Here is a 14,569-nt window from a genome sequence, read left to right on the forward strand (position 1 = left end):
TAATTGGCTCTTCTCAATTAATTGAGAACTTCTCAAAGGCTCTCACAACTGTGGCCAGTTCAGTGACCTGGGGCGTCCCCTCCACAAATTCCACATCAGTATCCCAATGCTGAGTCTGTGGATTTCTCCTAGTCATCAGCAACTTGTGAGATGCTCCAGATGCATCAGTGAACACAATGAGAGCTTTGAGCAGCCTACGACTCCTTTTCTGAGGAGGAATGAGGTGGAATTCCTCTTTAAACAATTTGTGTGACAGGGTGTGGAGTGATATTTGTCCACTGTAGCAGTCCAGAGATAGCTGGAGGTTGGCATTGCTCTGGAGCAGCTGCTCGACTTCTCCGGAGAGTTCTTTCCCTCCTCAGAAAATTTGACCGGGAGGTGAATACTCTTAAAGTCACAACCAGCCAGCTCATGCAGTCTCACCCTGGCCTTCCAGATCAGCTGAGCTATTAGCTATGGTGGCTGTGTGATGGTTTTGGATTGCTGGTGAGAGAGGAAAACCCACTCTATGATTAAGAGTGAATCCTTCTGCCCTTCAATCCATTGGAATATCAAGTATGGAAGCTTTCCCAGGACAATGAATTTGAAAGGCAGCTCGGGCTGATAACGATGAGCCTGCCTCTCAGCCAAAGCCTCCTGTGCTTTTTGGATTGCCTCTGGGGTCAGTTCCCTGGGAGAAATTAGCTCTCTCTCCCCCTTCAATAAATTGAGGGGGGAATCAGTAGCAGGCCCAGGGCCTGCAAGGCCTCCTTGGAGGTCAGAAGCCTGAGCTAGGAAATGCCAAGTCATGATGACTGGGCCTTAGAAGCCCCTCTGTTCCGGCTTTTGGACCCTGGTATCTCTCTGTAAGCCTATAGGTCACCTTCCCTTGACCCTTATTATTGGACAATTTCCAAAACTCCTGTAAGGTGTATAAACCCCTAATTCTGCCTGGTTTAGCAGAAGAGCTGTCACTGAGAACCTTTGTGGAGATCCCCAATAAAGAATTCTTCGTAACCTCACACAGCACTTCTCTCTCTCCTGGCATCTGCTGCAGCACCTAGCAAGCTAAAGAGCTGAAATCACAAAGAGCTGATAATCACTTGAGCTTGCTTAAGGTTGCCTGTGGCTAGCAGCTGCTTGGGAACTCGGACACTGTGCTGAGCACCACTGAGCTATCCTGGCCATGTCAACTGTAAGCATAGCCCAGCTGGAAGCTGCCCAATAGGGATCTAGGTCCTCGTTGGTGAGGCCTAGCCAGGGCCTGACCTAGTTCAAAGACCCACACAGGGAATGGAGATCTGCTAGGGTTTGGGGATCACTACTGATTTCCAATTTCTGCAGAACAACAGTCTGTGCAGTTATCTCCAAGCCCAGGTACTTCCAAGGTGGCATCCTTTGAACTTTGTCTTCCTGCAGTTGGAATCCAGCAGAGGTTAAAACTTTAATGACTAGGTCAAGTGTGTGTTGGAGTATAGTGTCATCAGGGATTCACACAAGCACGTCATCCATGTAGTGGAGGATGACGGCTTCCCTTTTTTGGGCATGCACCAGGGATAGCAATGAAGCCATGTACCACTGGCAGACGGACTGCATTTCTTTTCTTGAGGCAATACTTCCCAGTGGCAGCACTTTATTGGGGCTTCTTGACTGCTAGTAGAACTGAGAAGGCAAATCATGGTGCATCTTCTGGCTGTAGGGGAATTTGGAAGAAACAGTCCTTGATGCCCAGGACAGCCAATTGCCAATTTTGGGGAAGCTTTGTTGGGGAGGGTTTGAGTAACTCCATGTCCTCAATTACTTTGTTTATTTCCCAGAGATCATGGAGGAACCACCACTTATCCTTCCCTGGCTTTTTATTACAAAGACCTGGGAATTCCAAGGGCTGGTTGTCTCTTCTATGTACCCTTTGGCCAATTGCTCTTCTATGAGCTCCTCAAGTGCCTTAAGCTTTTCTTTGCTAAGTGGCCAATGACTTACCCAGACTGGGGTATCATCCAACCATGTTAACTTGTGGGTAGGGTGCCAGGGAAGAGAGCTGCTGGCATCTTCCCATTGTCATAACCATGTAATAAGACTGATGCTGGAAAATAAAATGGCTCAAGGCAAGTTCCTAGCAGTTGTGCCCCATTTGTGATTTCTACAAAGCCCTCTGCCGGCAACACCCAAGGTGTATCCATTGAGGCCTTTTAATAAATACCTACTTTATTCTACTTTATTTGTTAACTCCGTCAAGCCTCTGTTCTAGGTCAGCCTTCAAAAGGCATCAATTCCACTTGCCCTCTTTCAAGGTATGTGAATCAGGCCTTTGCTGTTACTTGATATAAAAACAGATAAAAAATATTTTTCTTCCACAATAATGATTTGGAAGGGGTCTTGTCAGAGTTTCAATTATCAAATATGTCATGATTTTTCAAGGTTAGTATTTCAATAGTTGTAAATCTCTTGCTGAAATAGATTTGAATCTATTCTATTCCATTCCTTTTGCTTTTGGTGGGTTTTGTTGGCTTATTTTTAATGATATCAGTAGGTCAGTAAGCCAGCTTCTCAGGAAGCAGCTGTCTGGAATAATTTCACTGACTAAGAAAGGAAAAATAAAATTATTATTAAAATGTTTTTAGTCTTGAGGGTGACCGACATAACGGGGCTTTTGAGCATGGTGACATGACTGGAGACTTGAAACTACATCCTCTTCTGTACTAGTCATCTTTGGTTTAGACTCAATTATGAAGATATGAAGATCCTCTTCATTGTGAATTCAAGTCCCATTCGTGTTGTCTGCAGGCCTTCTGCCTCTCCCATCATTCTAAACCTTCCCATTCAACCAACTGCTTGTCCTCGAGATTCTGATCATCACTGCTGCAGGAACATGCAGCTTCCAAAAACCTACCAAAAACACAAACGGTGTTCCTCCTATCATCTGTGTGTGGACGACATGTTCATCTGATTGTTCAAAACAACTTCCTTCCTTCCTTCCTTCCTTCCTTCCTTCCTTCCTTCCTTCCTTCCTTCCTTCCTTCCTTCCTTCCTTCCTTCCTTCCTTCCTTCCTTCCTTCCTTCCTTCCTTCCTTCCTTCCTTCCTTCCTTCCTTCCTTCCTTCCTTCCTTCCTTCCTTCCTTCCTTCCTTCCTTCCTTCCTTCCTTCCTTCCTTCCTTCCTTCCTTCCTTCCTTCCTTCCTTCCTTCCTTCCTTCCTTCCTTCCTTCCTTCCTTCCTTCCTTCCTTCCTTCCTTCCTTCCTTCCTTCCTTCCTTCCTTCCTTCCTTCCTTCCTTCCTTCCTTCCTTCCTTCCTTCCTTCCTTCCTTCCTGCCTTCCTGCCTTCCTGCCTTCCTGCCTTCCTGCCTTCCTGCCTTCCTGCCTTCCTGCCTTCCTGCCTGCCTTCCTGCCTGCCTTCCTGCCTGCCTGCCTTCCTGCCTGCCTTCCTGCCTGCCTTCCTGCCTTCCTGCCTTCCTGCCTTCCTGCCTTCCTTCCTCCCTCCCTCCCTCCCTCCCTCCCTCCCTCCCTCCTTCCCCGCCTTCCTGCCTTTCTCCCCTCCTTCCTGCCTTCCTCCATACTGGCTACCTGGCTAGCCTGCCTTGTCTGTCTTCCTTTACACATTCCTAATCCGTCCTTGCTCCTTGCAGCCTTGGGCAAGCTTTCTTCAGTGCCAGTTCTACAGGGCCTCCTGACAGTGGGACAGAGAGATGGTGTCTTGAAAAATTAAACCATGTAAGGATATATCCTTTTAGTGCTCAATCCAAAAAGTTTGTTTCATGATTTTCACTGGAGTTTAGAATTACTTTCTTTTATCATTCTGCTCTTTTGCTGTAGCAAGATTTGGAGTAGGAATTCCGAACAGCCCTCATCAATATATCTGAAGAACCATTTTGTGACCCTCATATAATACTTTACAAGATTGTTCAATTTCCTATTTAAAAAAAATTAACACTTCTACACTCAAATCAGGATACAAAGGATCCTGAATCTTGTCTGGAAGTATGGGGAGGTTACTGAGAGGTTGTCCAGACTGGTGGTTGCATTGATTATATGATCTTAAAATGAAACTTGACTAAGCTTCGCTCTTTGTACATTTGGCCGTGTGTTTTTGGAAAGCATAATTTGTCTACATTCAACATATTAAATGTGAGGCATGTGCTTTGCAGGGATTTGTATCTTCTTTGTATTTACAAAATAAAATCTTGATCAACCATATTTATATCACTTATATAAATTATTCCACAACTATTTCCACCTTCTTTAGGATGCATTTATTTCTTTAGAAAAATATGTTAATCAGCTCATGCTTCCCCACCATTTTCTCTTCAAGACTGTATACCCTCATCATATCTCTGACAGGGGTGATGAGCAACAATTGTGTCTTGGATGGTAAATCCCTTACAGTCTTGCAAGACTGCTTATTTTTAAGCTCCATTTAAATCCCGGCTCTCTCGGGAGACAATTTTTGTTTGTACATGTATTGCAGACATTTACGTATGTGTTTACACAGACACATACATACATCAGGGAGAGACAACAGGAGATAGATTTTCAGATCATGAGGTACACGCTTTCACACAAAGTACTCAGGCACACAATAGATAATACCACAGACAGCAGAAAATTATTGTCATTAAGAGGAAATATACAGATCAGAACAAGCACTTGCTGTGACCAGAACAATTTCTTTTTACTAAAAAAGTGTCTAAAAATCTCTGCCATGTTATTATCTATTAGAGATCATGATATCAAAATTCATGTTAATTTGTCTGAAGAACTCTTATCAGAAACTTTTCATCTGGATATGTTTTCAGTAAAGCCTAGCTTCCCAACCAAACCAATCTGCTGTCAATAGCCAATTGTCTACTGAGGCAGCTTTCACTGAAAATTAAATGGAACAAATCTTGTTCTTGGAAAAAAAAATACTTGTATGCAGTACGTTAGGTTCCGCTGTTTAATTTTTTAAGGATGCTTTTTTAAACTTCTTTTTTTGTACTAGTTTGCTATCAAAATAAATAATTGGGGATTTTGCAATCCTATTCCTGAATCAAGCAAACACTCTCTACTTTGCTTACATGTATAAGACTATTAATATAACTCTATTTAAGGACTTACTGTGAATAAAATGATCTGAACAACTTAACAGTACTTATATAATTTTTTAGTTTTATTTACTTGCATAGATATTTGCAGTATAGGCATGCTTATCTGTACATGTACAAAGGAGTAAAAATGACTTTTAATTGTTTCCAAAACTGAAAAGTGTTGTAGCTGCAATAAAGTTTTAACTAAAGATCAAGTAGCTGAACTAGAATCTCTCAAGAAGCATTTTTTGATCAATAGTCAGGATAATAAAACAGAAAAATAAATAACTGAATGTGTGTAAGCTATAAATAACAATGCCTGTAAACCAAGTATCTACCACAGTTTTCAAGGCAATGGTTTCCCTTAAGGACTTTTCCAAATCAAAAGACCATAATTCAACAACACTGTCAGGACACAGGATGGGATGATAGCCAGCAGTGAAGGCAAGTGGCAAGAGGGGCTGGAACCCTTTTGAACACCCCCTCAAAATTCAGACCAATTAGGAACCAGCTGTGGCCCAAAGCCAAGACAGGCCCAAGCCTGAAGAGCAGGTTTATATCCCAGACACAGAAAGTTGGGAGAAAAATCTGTGCTGGGTGGACCAGAATTACTTTTTTTGCTTTCGCTGTTAACATGGTATTTAGCCAGCATATGGTTGTATGACACTACAAAGTCATAATGGAAAGAGTTTGTTAGTACTGGCTCTGAGTTTTTTTATCATATGTAATTTTCAAGATAAAATTTTCTGAGTTCAAATCAATAATCAATAAATACAAGTAAAAAATATATAAAAACATGATAATGCAGCTTTTTCTCTCCTCAGCTTACTAGACTCATCCTTTATTACAGGTCTAGATGCAACAGCAAAGCTTGCTTTGCTTTGAGCAATAAGGATAACTAAAACTAATTTGAAAAATGAGCCAAATTCAAAGCAAGGAAATATTTAAACTATCTCTTCTGACATAGTAATAGTTTGATGGAATTTAAATGAAACATTGCAAAGTATATTTCAGCCGAAACATGTTTTGCCAATTATTTTGCATTGTTGTGGGTTGGATGATGCCAATTGGTCTATAAATATTTGTTAGCAGAAAGGGCTGTATTAACAACTTACTACTGTCAGACTTTCATTATAGGAATCTTTCACCTCATGTGTAATGTTGAGGCATAAAGAAGAACTAGATTGGTCCCTCTCCCCATCTCTATAAATGCAAAGAAAAAACTAATTAAAAAAATGTATGCAGAAATCACATAGAAATGTGAGTTAATTGCTCAGGAAAGCATAAGGAGCTTGCCTAAAAAGAGAGTAAAGACTGAGAGCTGTGCGGCACAACACAGAGTGATTAGCTGAACCTGAGCTCTGATGATAAGGAGTTAACTGGAAAGGGTTCGTATGCTTTTTGTTTGTGGACAAAGAATACAAAGTTGCTTTGTAGCACAGTGACATGCTGTGAAAGACACTAAAAGTAGCAATGGATAATATATAGCTCACTACAGACTAATTTACAAGGAAAATCTATTCAGACATTAATTTCCGTCTCATTGCTTCTAGACAGTCTTTATTAAAGATGGTCTTTATTAAACTTCTCATTTGACTAAGAAAATGTTTATGCAATCCTCCAGATTAATATCTAAGTGCTATGTCAGACTGGCCTCCTTCCTGCCCATATTCCAGACACTGGACCTTGGATGTAAATCATTATATTATCTAGAAATGATTCCTCAGAGAATGAAGGAGAAATTTGCTACTGATGGATTAGCAGTTGCTTCTGAAAAGTAGATACCTTATTTTTTCAGTGGAGTTGGTAACTATCATCTAAATTTTAGATACTTAGGACAATTTCATCACACAACCTATTGTTCAGTTTTCCAAGGTTAAGCTTCCTCTTAAACAAAATATGTCCATGATTCTGGTAGGACGTATTCTTCTCTGTATAACTCCAGAAAAAAATAATAAAATATTTTATTTTAAAAATTAATTTGTCTACAATATTGTTACAGCTATAAGAAGAGTAGAAAGATCGTGCATTTTCATATAAGAATAATTCCCTTGCTTAAAAAATCATTTCATTATACTATCATGATATACAAAGACTGGAGATTTTGCATAAATGATAGATAATTTCTTTACATATGTATGGAGTGTAAAAAAATATGGTTTTCTTTTATTTGCTAGGGCAACTTATGAATTGATCCATACCAGCTTTTAGCTTTGTGAAGTCTGTTTTAGTCATAGTATAAATTAGAGAATGTAATTGCATGTTTTCTACATCCAGATGAGAAATTTGTAGCTGAAAGAAAACCTGACTGTTGGAATGAATTTCAGCTTTCACCTGGAGACCTGAAGAAAACTACTCCTCATGAGGCATCTCACTTGCTGCTTTCCTTATAACATCTTTATTGTAATTTCCTTTCTTTTTACAATGATGTTCTAAAAAAAGCACTGCAACCAGCTGTAGTGTGGAGAATATATAAACACAAAATATATTATCTGTAAGCATCCAGAATATTGTATTGCTATGCCTTGAAACTATGACTGCATTAAAAAACTGAAAGTTTTAATGGAAAAATACATTTTGAAAGTTGCCCTTGAAAACACACTGAATAAATCTTTGAGTTGTGATGGTTTCACTGTCTGAGTGTTCAGGATAATAGCAAAAAACTTAGCTTTACCTTATTATTCTTATTCTTTGAAGTGGCCTTCAGAGATGTTAGAATATACCTCTTTTTAACAGTCAAACCCATCCAAGCCCCTTGTCTTGTGCCTCTCAAACCATTTCCCATCTCATATGACCACTCCAAAATATCTCATTATTTTGGTCCTGAAGGAGTTACTTGAAAGGCTCCCTGGACACATACATTGTTTCTTCCTAAACGATGTATGTAAAAGAACCTAAAGCCATTTGATAAAAATTGCTGCTTGTTTTTTCCTTCCTATTTCTCTCTCTCATCATCATGTTAAATTAAAATTTGGGAAAATTCAGATATTGCTTCTCTGGTTCCTTCTGGAGAACAGAAGGATCCTCCTCACTGGAGGATTCAAAGATGTAGGCTGTAAGCATATTAACACATCATTCAAAGGGCAGAGAATGAGAAATCTTAACAAAGACCATCTTTTACACCTGAGGGTTTCTAAGGCCCTCACGTAAAATAATTGTGGGTGGAAAAGAAGTTTTAAAGGAGTAGTGAAGATAATTCTTTCTATGACAGTACTATAACTTTTTCAGCTAGCAGAGAAAGTTCTAACAAAAGCATATCTAAGGCATGGATTTTGAATTTATATACCAACGAAAACCCCAAAAGAAATTTTTTAAAAAAATATTCTATTTTTCGAATTTTGAATGTCTATTCATAGACACTTCTTACACACCACAAATAAAAAAGAGAGAGGAATCTAGTATGTTTCTTTCTCTTTACAAGTCATCCCTAAGACAGATTTCTCTACAGCACAATCTTAGTAATACAGGTTTACACAGTTAAGTCTCTTCAGCTCCTAGTAAAGATTTAATAGGAGATGCCAGAGATTAGTTGTAAAATCACTGAATCATAGATTAATTTGGATTGTAAGAGATCTTAATAGTCATCTAGTTTCAATTCCCCCTTTCCCTGGACCAGGTTGCTCCAAGCCCTATCCAACCTGGCCTTGAACACTTCCAGGGATGAGGCATCCACAGCTTCTCTGAGCAACATGTGCCAGGGTGTCACCACCCTCGCAGTAAAGAACTTCCTCCTAATATCTATCCTAAAATTAATTTATTTCAGTTTGAATCCATTCCCCTTTGCCATGTCACTCCACACCCTCATCAAAAGGCAATTCTCTTGTAGCCTTTTTTGGTACTGGAAGGTGCTTTACTAGGTCATCTACAGTCTTTTTAGAAATCCCACACACTAAAAGACAATAAGAAAAAAAAAATAAAATAAAATCAACCCCAATTTAGGATGGATATTGAGATGCTGGAGTGTGTTCAGAGGACAACAAGGCTAGTGAAGGACATGGAACACAAGCCCCATCAGGAGTACCTATCGGAACTAGGGTTGTTGATCCTGAAGAAAAGGAGGCTGGAGGGAGACCTTATCACTACAACTGCCTGAGAGGAGGGTGTAGCCAGGTGGGGCTTGATCTGCTCTCCCAGGCAACGAGTGACAAGATGAGAGAACACAGACTTAAGCTGCAGCAGAAGAAGTTTAGGCTGGATATTAGGAAGAAGTTCTTCACAGAAAGGTTGATTTGGCACTGGAATGGGCTGCTCAGGGAGGTGGTGGAGTCACTGTCCCTGGAGGTGTATAAGAAAAGACTGGATGTGGCACTCAGTGCCATGGTCTCGTTGACAAGATGGTGTTAGGTTACAGTTTGGACTCTAAGGTCTCCTGCAACATATATGATTCTGTGATTCTCTGATTCTGTGAAAATAAACAAAATATTGAGTTAGAAAAAGTGTATTTTTTTACTTTTTTGGTCTTTTTTTTAAAGTGTATCCATGCATAGACGCAGGTTTGAATGAGGACTGTGGTTAAAAGGATATGGCATCATAAACTATGATTTTGCACAACGTTATATTCAACTTCATACAGCTGAGGCTGTCGGCAAAATTTGATGAAAATTTAGTCTTGATTCTGTCTCACTGATCTCATCAGCTCTGCTGAAGGCTTCTGACTTTGGGGTTATACTGAACCACATTAAAATAAATAAATACCAGTCAGACATAAACAGGAAGAGTTTCCCACTGTTCACTCTAACATTAATCTTAATTTTCAACACCAATTTAATATTTTATTCTGTAAAAGGTTTGTTTACTGTATTTCTTTTATTGTGGTCTTCTCATAGCTGCTTTGTAGCTACTGATTTTAGTTGAAGTAATAAAATCTCATTATTGTCTGTATAAAAAATGGTCAAGGGTAATGCATTATTCTGCTCAGTATGACTACATATGAAATGCAGCACTGCTTTCCCCATAATAACAGAAGATATACAGTAATAACTCATTAGAATAATTTATTTTTAAATGAGCCCTATGAAAAACCTTTTAAGATATTTTGAACTGCATATTTATCAAGAGTGAAGAGTTTGCGGGCTTAGTATTTGTTTACTTCATGAGGGACAAAAGGAACCTTGCCTGTTTCCCTATGGGCAGAAATTACCACATCATCAAACTGTGAACTGGTGCATGCAATTCATGTATTTACAGTGTTGAAAGCAGGTAAAAAGAAATTCTTTGTTCTACTGAGCAAATACAGTGTCAGAAACCCTGAATTTTTTCATGGAATTTCATGAACTTTCATGAACTTTCTGAACTGTTTTTATGGAAAGTAATAAGAGAGTAACTCAACACACCCAAGAATTTTCCACTAGGATGTAGATTATTAGAATAACTTAGCTGATTTAGAAGGCTATAACTGGTTGTTATTAATCTGGATCTTAAAGCAATTTAATTAATGAAATAGGTTTTTCACATAAAATCAATCACTCTAGCAATCAGAATAATTAAACACATTTTCTCAATTACAGATAGTAGGAAAAGAAAATAAAATCTGCTATTGGGTAAATGCCTTACTTTTTTGTAATTTTGAAGCAAATTAGGGTGGATTGAAAAATAAATTGTTAGGCCAAAAAATTAGAGCCTCTCTGCATTCTGCTTCATACTAATGGAGACTATTTAACAGATATTTTAATGCTAAACTGTTAGATAATATTTAAATTTTTTTACTAGGCTATTTTTAAGATACAAATTTATCTAGTGATTCTGAGTGGACTGCTGCAACAGCATCTAAATGAGATGTGACTCATTGAATTATACCATTTTAGTAAATGAAACAATTTCCCTAATTTTCATTATTTCTCAATTTACACGTTTAGCTACTTAAATAATTAAGGTTTTAAAGAAATGGGTTAACAAATATGAGGTAGTGCTAGGTTCAACATCACTCTAGTGAAGAAGAGAAAATATTTGTCAAGTGTTCCCAAACTGAGAATTCACTTCCATTTCAGTGTTGAAGTCCTAATTTGAAGCTCTTTGACTCCATGAAGTCAACTCATGAAGAAGCCTTACAGAACACTCACCCTTAGAGGGTTCATGGCTAACAGGCATCTTGTGAAATACTAGCAAGTTAAATTCTTCTCTCAAGAGTTGCCTCATTCCAGGTAACTACTAACCCTCTGTGATCTCTCTCCATGCCAAACCAACCTCTTGTATGTGAAGGATTTATTAAAAGACTTCCATACACTGTTGGGTTGCATTTTCATGAGTGGAGCAGTGTAGAAATTGGCACTTGATTTATGTTCTCAGCAGCACTGATAGAACCAGCAAGCACGGGAAGAATAGTCATGGTCAGAGCTGCAGGATATCTCTTACACTGTGAGACACAACCAGGAAAAGAAAAGGTCTAGTCCAGCTCCTCTTCTCCATGCACCATGATACCCCACCTCCTACCTATACAGATTAGTCCTCAGAAAGCCAAACGAGTAAATGACATAATAATCAGGTTTTTCTTAAAGTTTCTGTGTCTCAGTAGTATTGATTCATTTTCCTGAGCACTGTGGCCAGTGATAGATTCAGCCTTGACACACTATCTCTGTTCAGGAAATGTGGTTCTCACAAAAGACAGATGGCGCAATAGTAAAGGCCAGAAACATGGGTCACATTGTTATCTAAGAGGCTTTTTGGTAACAGTATGATAGGTTAATCAAATCAGCAGGGAGAATCCTGGGGTGCTGCTGGTGGAGAAAATACAGGATGTTATTCAGTCTGGTAATCATAGTGAGGAGTAGCTCTGGCAGACAGTAAGGTATACTGACATGGGCAGTTGCTTGGTGATGTCTTCTGGCTAGCCCTCACCCCTGGCCTGTACCAAGAGTGGCTGCTCCCCATCTGCCCCTTGGGCCAGTTTGGGTGACGGTAGAGCCAGGCTGCTCAACTCTCAGAAGCAGCAAAGCTGCTTTGTGCAGCTGCTGTTAGAAATCCCGGGTCAAGGAATTGAGAGCAAAGCAGATGAGAGAGGTCACTTGTATAGGTTCTCAAGAGGGTTTAATCTCCAAGAGTCCAGGGGCAAGTGACAACTCCAACAGGGTAACAGCGATTTATGAACAGGGGAGGGTACAAGGGAAGGATATGAATCTTAAGCAATAGTAAAACAGCAGGGGAGGAACATAGGGCGGGGATCAGATTCTAGGAAACCAATAGGGAATAACATGGAAAGGGATCAGGCTTGGGACACCAATGGACCTTCAAGGGAAGGGTGATAGACAAGGAAGGTTCTAGAGAAAGAGGTGGGGTTACATTTGATGAACAAGGAGAAAGGGCAGTACTTCCAGAATTGGCAGGAAAGGGTCTGGAAGTAAGGGAGGTGCAAGGGAGATTGACAAGGGGACTGGCATAGGATTAGGCATGAAAATAGCAGTAAACAACTTCAGGCCAAAACCACTAGGGAAACCAAACAGGGTGCATGGAACAAACTACTATAAGCTCACAATAAGCAACACCTTAAGATTACAACAGAAAACCAAACCACCACAGTATACTAATATGCAGTCAGAACAAATGCATGTGGGCTTATCCAGCTGCTCACCGCATAAAGCATACATTTCAAGAGTGAGACACGCAGATGCAATGTCCTGTGGGATTCCTTGGCAAGCTATTGAGAGGCAAAGGCAGAGACCTTCACACTTATATGCAGACTGCATGCTAGTAGGAACTCATGGGAAGGTGGAGAAAATGTTGGATTTTGTGTTCTTCCTGAAAATTTGCCTGGCATTTTTCTGCCTGCATCATCATCTGCAGTACCTCTTTTTGCTGCCACCCAGATTTCCATTCATTGATCAATTTAACCTCAAAGTGGAAAGGGAACTAATATATGCACTATAAAAGAATTAGGATCCTCAAAATACTACCTGCATTTTAATGAGGTTTGTTACGTGGTGCTGTGCAGTTGTCCGCTTCTCTTCTAGAAGTTCTTTAGACTAAGGAAAATGTAACATCAAGGATTTTTTTTAAACTCAAAAATGCAATGCATGAATGCCCAGGTTATGGTACAACAACAGGAATGTTGGAAGAGAGACAGTTAATTTTTACACCCTATCATCACTGATGCTTTAGTGTAGAAGCGGAAAGAAGACATAGGATCACATTTCTAATTGGCTTGAGATGTGCTAGGTACATAGCCAGTAGAATATATTTTCTTAAAACATGTATCATCTGTCCCACAGGAAAAGGAAGGAGAGGTACTACCTTATGGGGGTAGGTTAATTTATTTTGTTTTTCATGGGTCTTTGTGTATTTACTTACACTTGGAATAAGTCTCCTACCAATTTATAGTACTTCACAATCATTAAGATTTGCAGATAGCTTGAAGCTGGTTTTTGCCATAGATGGTGAGGATATACTTCTAGGAAATATGTACAAAGACAATACAATATGGTAGAGAAAATGCATTTTTCTGCCTCCTTTTTCATTAACTTCTATTTAAGTCTTGCTGTTGATGAAAAGGCATATATTGATTTCTACACACAGGCAGAAGGCTTAGCTTCCTCCAAGTCATTGTGTGAGCCTGGGAGATACAAGACCAGGAGTTTATTTTCTTAAGCTATTGGAAAATATGTTTCAACTGGCATGAGTGGTAGAGTCCGGAGTACTAGGAATTCAGAGCAATACTCATGGCACATGGGTTATGCTGCCTGGGACCACAACCCAGAGATCACTACCTCAGCTTGGTACTTGGTCTGAAGTGACTGACTTCTTTACTACAGGAAACATTTCACAACACATGGCCATATTCACAGCATCTTGCTATATATTTATGATTCTCTACACTGAATATTTAATTTTATGCAAGTATTCACTAAATTTTAGAAACTGATTTAGCCTAGGATTTTATCTGAATTAACTGCTATTTTATGTACTTGTTTTTGCTGACCAATAAGAGCTTATTTTTCTTGCTTATTCTGCTGTATTTATTTTGAAAGCAATACATATGTTAGCAAACCAAGCATTTCATAACATTAAAAAACCTAAAATTAGGACTGTAAAACCAAAGGCAGTTTGAGCTAGAATCATGCAGGAGGAGATGGATGTTCATAAAATTTCTGGATATTCATCAATTTCCTCAAGAACAATATTTTCTTCTCTCGCTGCTGTCCAATTTGTGTTGTTTTGTGCCATGCCCAGACGTCCCTGTTGCTTTGATTCTATAACTCTATATCTAATGGTTTCTGGACAGTGTCAAAAGAAGCAGGGAAGTGTGATGCAGCGCAAGCTTCAGGGTTTCCCTGTGTGCTTTGGTAACAGTGAGAACCTAGTAACCTCTCCCTGTCTCTCCCCACAAGCTAGCATTCATCTGCAGGAACAGGCAATATTTAGACAAAACTAGACATCAGAAACTGTATTTTCAGAACTTATATATCCAATTTATTGTTTGACTTCTCTGTTTTCAAATTCAGAGAATTCAGAGTAATAGAATCTGAAGCTCATTAGTAGACATAGTTTTTCTGGAATTCAGTATTTTGTGTTTGAAAGAGATTGTATTTGTACATATGAGATC

The 14,569-nt window shown here is 39.2% G+C and overlaps 1 long non-coding RNA gene across 2 annotated transcripts; it reads left to right on the forward strand.

Annotated features, from left to right (window-relative positions):
* Positions 1-316: 316 nt before the first annotated feature.
* LOC135290321 (uncharacterized) lies at positions 317-7,666 on the forward strand. 2 transcript variants are annotated; one of them, XR_010353069.1, is made up of 3 exons: positions 317-1,356; positions 3,601-3,685; positions 7,315-7,666. It is a non-coding gene; the product is annotated as an uncharacterized LOC135290321 (long non-coding RNA). The 2 variants fall into 2 exon arrangements; XR_010353068.1 differs by lacking the exon at positions 3,601-3,685.
* Positions 7,667-14,569: the final 6,903 nt, after the last annotated feature.

This window comes from Passer domesticus, chromosome Z (assembly GCF_036417665.1).
Source record: "Passer domesticus isolate bPasDom1 chromosome Z, bPasDom1.hap1, whole genome shotgun sequence".
Lineage (NCBI taxonomy): Eukaryota > Metazoa > Chordata > Aves > Passeriformes > Passeridae > Passer > Passer domesticus.